Raw genomic sequence first — 10,918 nt, forward strand, 5'->3', positions numbered from 1 at the left:
CCTCCCTCCCTTCCTTTCTTCCCTCCTTCTCTGCCTTGCTTTCTCTCTCCCCATCCATTCCTCCTTTCTCCACTTGAGAGCGGAGGATGACATTGAACTCCAATCCCTCCCATCTCCATCTCCCAGTGCTGGGGTCTCCTATACGGCCATGCTTGGCTTTCTACAACTCTCCAGTCATTCTGCTACTGTGTCTGGGTGAGAAAGAAAGGTGGACTTGATTATTTTGAGACTGAGAACTGTGCTAAGAAAAAGGATAAGGACATGGGGTTTCTATCTTAGCCCCTCCTTCAGTGTTAGCAAGGGAGAGCCCAGGACCTTCTGAACCAAGGAGGGATCAGATTCCAGCAGCAGATCCTTGGCAGAGTCCTGTAGAATCCAGTTGGGTGTAGTGGCAAATCTCTCATATCTCGGCACTCACACTGGGTGGGTGGAAAGTTGAGGTAGGAGGTTGGTGAGTTCAAGAGAAGCCTGAGCATAGCAAGGCCAGTTCTTTGGGGTACAGCGATTGGTCCACTTTATTTCCTAATGGAATAGGTGGTCTTCTAGATGGGGAGAGGGCTTGTCCCTCTTGCTCCAACCCACTAATAAATAGTGACTTGCAAAAGAATAAAATAAAAAGCAAAACAAACAAACAAACAAAAAAAAAAACCTTAGGACCAAAAAACCAAAGCAAAGCCATCCTAACTTTGTTCCAACTAAATACAGCTCTTCATGGATCCAGCCCTCCCTGAACCCAATTTGACTTTTGCTTTCTATAGGTTCTTGCAGTAACCAGTTCCAGATGAGGCAATTCACTACCTACCCACAGAATAAAGAAGAATGCATGCTTTTAATTATTCTGACACGACCTCTTCCAAGTTTCAAGGTGCTTATCTGGAATCTTGGCTTTTGGGTTTGGGTGTTGACGCTTCCGACTCCGAGGTAGTCTCTGTGAGTTGTGCAAGCTTGAGTCAGTGGCACTGATCAGCAGCAGGGTCACACCACTCGGCAGAAAAAACTTCCGAAGGGAGTCTCATCTGATTCCTGGCCACGCCTGTTCACCTCTGTTAGCACGGTTTGAAGGGCTCTCAAAGACCCCATCTTCTGGGGCCACTGAACAAACTTCCACCATTAGAAGCTAACTTCTGGCTGGGAGGTGGTGGTGCACGCCTTTAATGGCACTGGGGAACGAGATGCTGGCGGATCTCTGTGAGTTCGAGGCCAGCCTGGGCTGGGGAGATAGCTCCATAAAGTGATTACATTGTGAACATGTTAAAATTTCCGGAAACAACAAGAAAAGAGTTGGATAAAGTGGGTAAAGATACTTACTAGTAAACCTGACAACCTTACCTTGATTGAATCCCAATGGCATACTGTGTTGCGGGTGTTCATGCACATGCCTGTGCACACACACACACACACACACACACACACACACACACACACACGCATGCTCACACACAGAATAAATGAATACAGAAATTAATGTAAAAATGTCTTTTGGATAACACATGTGTTTTACTATGCTTGTACTTCCCATGAAGGGGAGGGAAAGACACATTGCTTGCTGGGTCTTCTCACCCACCCAGCCTAGTCTCACTCACAGACACACATGTGAACGGGCACGCACAACCGGAGGCACATATCTTTGGGCAAAGCATTTTATTCACAAGGATTTTCTCAAGCAGATTTAGTTTCTGAGAAGGCCAAGAGCTCGCTTCCACGACCTTGGCAATTGTTGGAGAAACCAAAACCACAGACTTGCCAACTCTTTGGGGATTTGTGTGTATGGAGTCTTGGTGTGACCTGCTTGTCCCCAGGTGTCGCCGGGATGTGAGAATGAATCTGACTCTACACTGGCTGACGAAGGACAGAGGCATGCTCCTTGCCGTCATGAACGTTCCATCTACTGAAAGAACACACCTCTCTCTCCACCTGAGATTCCATTGATAAGGCACAGGCAGTGCAGGTCTGGCCAGACACGTCACCTTCTGTCTGCTCCATGTGGTATCTAAGAAGGACCTCGTTTCAGAGGAATCTTTTTTTTTTTTTTCTTTCTATTCCTAGAACCAAGAAGAGCAGGAAAGCATGCTATGTTGAAATAATGGCTGGTATTTATCCAGCATCTACACCATTCCGGGAACACTTTAATGTGCTTACTCTGTATCCACCTATTGGCTTCTTGTGTCACTTGTATGAAGTAGGTACATAGACCCTCTCTGTCGAAGAAGAGGGCAGAGGCAGGAGGGTGAGATAACCTGCTTTAAGGACATTAACTAGGGAATAGAAGAGCCAGAATTCAAGCAAACAGGATGAAGTCAAGGTTTGGCTTGGAGTCAAGTCACAGTGTGTGCAAAGAGCACACCAAGGCAGAATTAGGTATCAAGATAGTCATTCTTGGTGTGTGTGTGTGTGTGTGTGTGTGTGTGTGTGTACAGGCGAGCCCACCAGGGCATGTAATAATGATCTGAAGAACCAGGTGAATATTGCTAAGGATTCTGGGAGGGAAGCCTTGAAACAAAGGCCTGACAAGATCTCATTTTGTCCAGCATGGAAAGGAAAGCGTTATGGAGTGTGGACCAAAGCCTCCTCCTGGCTCCTGCAGTAACCCCGCCCCCACCCTGGCCCCCGCCCTGCTTCTGTTCACTTTTCCCTAATAATTTGATCAGTTCTCCATGAAGAGCACACAGTTGTTATGGTAATAAGCACTCTCTAAATATTAACAGAATAAAGCCAGAAGAGACCGCCAGTCTCCGAATGCAGAACCTCATGGTATTTGCTTTGAATCTTGTGGACTAATGGTGGGATCCTAAGTCACCTGGCTCTAAATCCCACTGAACACAGGTGCAGGTTCTGGACCCTCCCCCACACACACAACGGGCAAAGATGCTAGGTAGTTCCTGCTGTCTTGCAGCGTGTGGAAATGTGGGCCAGTGTCTATTCTGCTGCTTTTTAGACCCTTTCCCATCTCTTCTCAAGGGCCAGACATGTCACACACTCACTGCCACCTTCATTTCTAAAGTGAGATTTAATAGGAACAGCTGCTTTTCTAATGAGTCAATAATTATACCTTGTGTCTTAACTCATGAGACCGAGAGCTAAAGGCATTAAGGATTTGTCAGTGTAGAGATGGGACAGATCTGAGTGGTAGCCTATGCTGAAGTCTCAGATTCCATGCCTACAGGAAGAAGCAGGAAAAATGAGAGAGAGAGAGAGAGAGAGAGAGAGAGAGAGAGAGAGAGAGAGAGAGACTGTGGATAAGATAAAAGTGAATAGACAGCATCATGGTGGGTCTGGAGCTTAGAATCTTCTAGATGCTAGGTGTTCATTTAATCATTTAAAGGTAGGATTTAAAATTATATAAGGAAATGTAACAAATGTAACAAAAATCAATGGGGAAATGGGCATAAGGGGGAAATAACAATAGGGAGGGGGAAAAACTAAGATAAGTTTAAACAAAATATTTATCAAGCTGTTGAGCAGTTGCCTGATAGGTGTCCCAGGCCTCTGAGCTTTTCCTGCCGCAGACAGAATGAAAGAACCAGAGCCACACATCCAGGAGAAGCATAGGCAACCCCAGGCTGTGAAGCCCTTGACACCTCTGGACTCTTTGGCCTTGAATGTTCTTCCATTGCTCATATAATTCTACCTGAGCATCTTTTGGGGCTAGGGAGGATCAGATGGTGTCAAAGGTAGCCAGTTTCAGTTGTATGAGGAGAAGCTCTGGAGAGTGTCCCTGGCAACACCATGCACTTAGAATGTGCTTAGAGGGTAGATTGATTGATTTATTGTGTGCATGCGGTCATACATTCACCCTCAGTGTGGATGTGATGGACAAAGGACTGTTTTCAGGAGTCAGCTCTTGCCTTGCACCTTGTTGGAACAGGCTCTCTCCTGTTTTTGCACTGTGTGGCATATACTGGATGGTCTGAAAGTGCCCCGTCTCTATGTAGGACTTGGCTTACAGGTGTATTGCTAATACATTTGGCTTTTTATGTGAGTTCTGGGGTTGGACCCAAAGTCAGACTGGTACAGCTAGGGGTTCTACTCACTGATCTATCTCCTCATTCTGGAGAAGATAGATGTTAAGTCTCTTCTGACTCCTTTCTCCCAGAACTCCCTGCCCCAACCCCGTCTGCAGACTCATACACAAAATGGTAATTTTGTGAGGCAGCTGTATTGAATTAACTGGTTATGGTGAATATTTCATGATGTATACAGGTAATGACATTCTTTAACTGTACACACAGTTTAAAAACCGGAAATGAAAAGAGTTTCGATGGGTCCCATATACCTGTGTTGGCTTTGGCTTTTTTTTTTTTTTTTGCCTTTGTCTTCCGTGAAATCGAGTCATTATATGAAGTAGTTTTGTTTACAGAAATTGTTTCTTAGAGAAAACAAATAAAATCCTCCTCTCTTCGTTCATTTTGACAGTTCAAGTAAACATGGGGTTTGTGTTTATCCAGGATGGAATTGATTATTGTATTAGCGATCTCTCGCCGTCTGACGGATTACCAGACATCCTAGTGGCTCCAAACAAGTATGTATCATCTCACACAGTGTGGGTTGGGGACTTGGAGGTATCTGAGCTAGATAGCTACCACATAGCATCTGACGGTGTCATCGTGAAGTTGTAGCCCGCACCGTCAGTCACCTGATAGTGTGACACGGATCCCATTCCAAGATGGCAAGCTCAGACTGTTGTCCAGGGACTGAATTCTCCACTTGGTAAACTCTCCATAAGGTCCCCAGAGTGTCCCAATGACACGGCAGCTAACTCCTCTCATATACAGACATCAAAAGTTAAGTCAGGTGGAGATACAACGTCCCTTACCAACCAAGCCATGGGACTCTTACAATTCCCTTTCTGGAATACTGCAGACACACAGGACAGTGCTAGTCAGTTTGGGAGATGTGTCAGCAAGCCCCTGAATACAGTGAGGTATGTGAAGGTCTACTTCAGAGGCTGAGTCAGAAGTTCTCCACTTAATAACTCCTAATGAACATTCACCTGTCAGTGTGAAAGGAAAGAAGAAAGTCGGAGGAAGAGGGGGGAGGGGAGGAAAAGGGGGAGAGGAGGAGAGGTAGGAAGGTGGGAGGGGAGAGGGGGAGGGGGAGGGGAGGAGAAGGGTAAGGAGAAAGAGGAGGAAGTTCTGGCTCTTTTTATTTCCTTCTGCGAGTTAGTGTCCACTCCTGAAGCAAAGCATCAAACGGTATCAGGTGTAATTCTTTGGTTGTGAGTACGTGGTAGGCTTGGCCAACTCAAGAGGGGAAAATAAGTCATTAAAAGAACACTGGAGTTCCTCACAGGAGGTAAGGACAGATTAATTGAGAGCAAATACCTCGGGCAACAGGAACACACAGAGGGTACTTCAGTGGAGGAGGCTGCTCCACCAACCTACCCGGAAAGAGAGAGTTTCATTGGTCCAGTCTGTGTCACGTGGTTATTTCAGGGCTTGAGCAGAAGTTCTGTAATTTGCAGCCTCAGAATTGTAAGGAGGAAGGCTGACTTTCCTGTGAGACAAAATTGGACACCAGCTCTCCTTTGTAGACCAAATGGTTTAAATTTGGCCTTATGTTTCAAAGAGAACAGGAGTCTATTGAGTGTCGGGTACTGTTGTGTTATTTATTAGTTCTTTGAGTTGACAGTGTTGAAGAGGAGATGCCATGTGTTAGAAAGTAAACAGCAGAATAATTGCCCCAGGCACTGAATTATTTTCAACCTGGAAAGGGGCTCATTAATCTTGGGTATCTAGTATATCTAATGAACTTGCCTGAGATATTCCGAAGTGTTGTCTCCCGGACAAGATGAATTGTCCTTTCCTACCTTGAAGGAATAAAGCACTCGGAATTTCCCACCGGCATTCCACTTGGTCTTTCATGGCACTTGCCAAAGTTGATAATTACTATTTATTGCTATCGGTAATAATTACTCCTCTGACATATTTATCCCTATCACTGAAACAGAAATATTTACAGGAACTTACAGAGCATAACCAGGCATGGTGGTGCACACCTGTAACCTCAGCATTCGGGAGATGGAGGCAGGCTGGTGGATCAGGAAGTTTTAAGATCATTCAGGACTACAGAGTGAGTCTAATCTGGTCTGGACTATGTGAGATGCTGTTTCAACACATCAAAGCCAAAACAAAACGAAACAACAACAACAACAAACTTATTAAACAAAGTTTCTCTACCCCACCCTGGTTTAATTTCAGATAACTCTTGTTAGAGGAGTGACCAAAAAGTTATCAGTAATGCCTTCATCTGCACTGAAGGATGCCTGGCATCGTCTGAGAAGTCTTCTCACAGATACCAGTAGGATTCCCCCATCATGGTAACCAAAACTATTTCCAGATGTTTCCTGGGGGGGAGGGGTAAGTCTCCAGCGGAGAGTCACTGATGCCAAAGAATACAGGAGCGATGGAGGCAATTAGTTAGAAGACTCACTCAGAAACTCGATAGGACTGCCAAATCCTTAAATGTTATAGAAGAACGCTTGTCTGTTTACTTCTCCTGATTCAGTTATTCATTTCTCCATTTTGCCAAACGTTCTTTGAGGGTCTGTTATAGGAAGAGGCTGGGGTATTGATTAATGACCTCGCAAGATTCAGGGGCTGTTCTGGGCATTATGGAGTAAACATTGAAAAAAGAAAACAAAATATAAACTACCCCCAGCTTACCATGCTCCAGGGAAGAACATAGTTAGAACAGCACTTGGTCTGCAATGGACTCCTGGCCTCTCCTGCTCTCTGGAATCTTAGTCATCCTTCCCAAGTGCAGCAGATGGGTCCACACTTAGAGTTCTCTGCCTATAGCGTCATTAAGGCTCCATGTATTGCCCTCTGGTTCTACTGATCTGTATGGGTATATTATGGAGTCTATACACAGGCCTAGACATCCTAAATATATTTTGGAGAAGTTTATTAGAATTGAAAAGATTCTTTTTTTTTCTTTTCTTTTCTGTTTTTTTCTTCTTTGATAAAAGATACACTTATAATCTTACTTTTGCCGTCCGTGTGGCTCCCTGACTCTGAGCTGGTTTCCCAGGTGCCAGGCAGTGCTTTGTCAATGGAATGAAAATGGTCTCTCACCTGTTCTCAGCCACCCGCAGGAGGCTACTGAGAGGGTTAAAGGAAATGACAGTATTCCAATTCACAAGTGTATTTTGTGAGTTGAAAATATGTAATGCACTGGTGTTGTTTAAAGGATTAATAATGCAAACATCTCGAGGCAGAGGGCTGTGTTTTACGGCATTGCATCTTAAAGCTCAGCATCTCTCTGTGTGTGTTAGAGTGGGCTCCGACCAATGATGAGGCTCCCATGGTATCTTGTGAAGTGTGGATCTCATTCATTATAAACTTGTTATCTGATTACACACTAGTCAATAAATAGTTGTAGAGTCAAATTGAATTTCAGATAATCACCCAAGAAGTCTTTATTATTGCTCATGCATATGTATGCCAGCACCTTCTGAAGCCAGGAGTTGTAAATATTCGATGTGAAACATATTTTAAGGACATAATGTTATTTTGTGGATGTTTTTTTATGGAAGACTTTAAAGATATTTTATCTGATACAGAAATACATCCCATAAGGGGTAGATTCTGAAAGACTTCCCTCCCAAAGCATATTAAAATGAAAAGGGATGATATATTTCCAGCCTTGGAGAGATTTGTTTTCTTGTTTCATTTTATTATACAAGAAAGTGACAAATACTTGAGAGCATAAGAAGAGATGAATCGACCTAAAATACCTGTGTTTCCCAGTTATTTCCTGAGTTTAAAATTTATTTTGACCAATGTATACATTCAGTAGTCTAAAATCTGCTATGGTAAAGCTCACAGTTGGGTTCACCTTTCTGATACAAGGGTATCATGGTGATGCTAAAATGTTACCATAGTAACAAATCTGTTTCCCTGAAAATATTGCCACAACACAAATAAGACATTAAGGAAGCGGAGCGTTAGCTGGTTGGCCTTTCTTGAAAAGTAAATACTAAGGAAATATTTCAAGGGAGTTCCTTTTTGTCTTCTTGGTTTAGGGTTCATTTCCAGTCAAATATTGCTTTTGTTTAAAAAGAATTAGGTTAATACCTGTTAAATGCGGTAGTAAAGTTTTACTACATATAATTAAGTTGTAAAACTAAATGGACTTTATAGGTAAAATTTCCAATCTAAGCTTTCTATATTTTAAAGGAAAACAACAGACCTTGTTCTAGGTACTAAATACCATGCTAGCCACAGAACTTTGAAAATATTTAGTTTATTTTCCTAAAGTGGGAAATTTAAACAAGGTCTTTTACGTCTATAAAGAAGATTCATGGACATTGCATTTGACAAACATTACATTGCACTTTTTCTTTTGATAAATTTGGATTTGGAAGACATTTAGTGACTGCCTTCTATGAGCCATAGGCGGCATTAGACATGCTCTTTCCCAGCCCTGACTTGCTGAGAACTGCTGACCTCACTCAGGATGGGCAGGGAGACATGTCTAGAGCCCCTATGTTTCTATAAAGTGTCTCTGAACTTTACAAAGTAACAATTACCCACAGTACTTTTTTTTTTGAAAATATTTCCTTGCTACTATTTTATTTCAAGACAGTAGACTCCTAATAAGTTTTGTTTTAATTGTTTCTTTCCTAAGTTATCATGCAGAGGACACATAGGAAATGCTAAATGGGGGCAAAATCCACAACTTCACCTCAGTCAACCCGAATTTCATTCAACCTGATGCTCCTGTTTTTAAATGAATGTCTGTCTGTCTGGGTCTGTGGTAATACTGAAGAGACTGAAATCACTTCCTTAACAAAAATGAATGTTTTTTTTGTTTTGTGTTGTGTTTGTTTGTTTATTTTTGTTTGTTTTGTTTCATTTATAGTCCTTCATGCCTTAGCTAAAAGTGGCCAATCCTGGAACACAAAATATCCTGGACTTCCCAGACAAGGTTAGGGAAAGTTAGGAAGGGACTAATTGAGAAGCTTTGGACTGATGCCACATTCCTATCCCGAGGGACTTGCAAAATGTAGTCTAACAAAAACGCATCAAATTGAAGAGATCTAGCTCAGGAGTCATGGTAGTGATAGCACCTCTTAGCCAAGGCAAGCCTTCACACCCAGTAGCTGGCCATGGTGAAGGTCACAATAAGCACTACTCTAAGTAAGCCAGCCTCTGCTCTCTCCATCTCTTACACCTGTTGACAGATGTTGGTATCTTTGTCCAAAGTGAATTTCTTCCTCTTTTAGACTGGTTTATTTATTTATTTATTTATTTTATTTTTAAGTTTAGCTGAGCATATAGTCACTTATTTCTCCGCCTCCCTTGCAGCTAGGAGTCACACTTGGTTGCAGACAGAGCCACAGGTGGAGCTTCAGGAAACACTTTTCTTCTGCCTTGGTTAGACTGTAAGATAGTTGGATCAGAGTAGAAGCAGCCACTAACACCTATGAAGTGAGAGTTCCATAATGAGCACAGTCTACCAAATCAGCCCTCGTCTGCCTACACGGACTGAACTTAAACCTCACCTATATACTACCATGGGCTCTATTTTATTGGCAGCACGAGGCAGCCAATATTATGACTATAGGTGGTCATTTTCTTGGAAACTACATATAAAATGGCCTTTTCGTCCTAGATATTGAAATAAATAAAAACTGTCTGAGAAGATCTTCAGGAGCATGGTATAGCCTTATCTCTTCTGAACAGGAAGGAAGGAGCAACAGAGTTCCTCACGATGGTGAGAAACCAACTTACCAGTATTGGACAGCTTGCTTCTCACTTTTACATGAAGAAACAAGCTTTGGGTATTTAAGCTTTGTTATTTTTAGTGTTTTATTGGGTTCCACAAAATGCCATCTGATGCTGAGAGAGGGACTCTTCAGGCTCTGTAAGAAAGTACAAGAGAAACGCTACTCCATTCCAGAGAACTGGAGTGAGGGAGGATCCTGGCAGGCTGGTCTAGCCCATCATTACGACAGGCACATCTGGCTTGCAGGTGTCATGCCTTACAGCCAGGCATGGGCTAGATTCGGTCAGAGATGGGCTAGTCTAGGCTGACACAGACTTTTATCTTTTATTAATTACATCTTTGTTGCTGTGACAGATTATCAGACAGATACTAACTCAAGGGAGGGTGGGTTTAACTTGGCTCATGAGCTGATGGGATTCAGTCACCGTGGCAGGAGAAGCATGGCAGCAGGAACAAGCTTTTGGGGGCCAATAGTTAGTTAAGAAACAGGGGACAAGGGCAGGAGCCAGGGGCAGGCTTCTACCCATAAGGCTCACCCCTAACAACTCATTTCCTCCAGTGAGGCTCCATTTCCTGAAAGTCCCACCAGCCTTCAAAACAGCACCAGCAGCAAGGGACCAGGTATTCAAGTACAGGAGCTTTGCAGGCGTGGGGCGTATTTCTCATTAGAAAAACACAGACATTGTTAAAACCGAACACCTGAGTTGTCTTTTTCTCCTCTTGGCTACAATGTAAGCAGCTGGCCCTGAATGCAGGCTGGGCATCTTGGTTCTGCCTTCTCTTAGCACACATAGGCCAACTGCTGCTGCCAGATTGATTTGAGTGTGAAAGCCCCGGATTTGGTGTGGAAGATCTGGAGATACAGGCGGCTGAACCCTCTTGCTACACGGGAGCCTCAGTCCTCTCTCTAGGAGCATCAGCTGAAGGCCAGGCAGGAAGTTTAGTTGCTAGTGTTCAGAAAGACTTGTAGGGAGTTTGAGTTGGGGAGGCAGTCTGCTCCTGAGCAGAGAGAGGTCTATGAGCTGGAAGCCAGATTTTTGTTTGAAAACTGTCAGCCTGGCACTTTTATAATGGAGAATACCAGGCTGACAGAAGCACATTGAAAATTCAAATTACCATGTCGACAACCAAAAGCATTATCACGTTCTTTCCCATTTGCCACCAAGACCACAGGATTCTGACCCGCTCA

General features: G+C 43.4%; 2 long non-coding RNA genes across 2 annotated transcripts in view; both read left to right on the plus strand.

Annotated features, from left to right (window-relative positions):
* The window catches only part of Gm46230, a 47,235-nt gene extending 45,281 nt beyond the window's left edge, over window positions 1-1,954 (plus strand). The window contains exons 3-4 of the long non-coding RNA XR_001779792.1: window positions 759-865; window positions 1,800-1,954. This is a non-coding gene — a long non-coding RNA (predicted gene, 46230). The remainder of the gene's footprint in view (window positions 1-758; window positions 866-1,799) is intronic.
* A 2,464-nt stretch (window positions 1,955-4,418) lies between these two features.
* Window positions 4,419-10,918, plus strand: part of Gm31962 — a 19,611-nt gene continuing 13,111 nt past the window's right edge. The window contains exons 1-2 of the long non-coding RNA XR_380517.2: window positions 4,419-4,519; window positions 6,198-6,316. This is a non-coding gene — a long non-coding RNA (predicted gene, 31962). The remainder of the gene's footprint in view (window positions 4,520-6,197; window positions 6,317-10,918) is intronic.

This window comes from Mus musculus, chromosome 10 (genome assembly GCF_000001635.26).
Source record: "Mus musculus strain C57BL/6J chromosome 10, GRCm38.p6 C57BL/6J".
In the NCBI taxonomy this organism is placed as follows: Eukaryota; Metazoa; Chordata; class Mammalia; order Rodentia; family Muridae; genus Mus; species Mus musculus.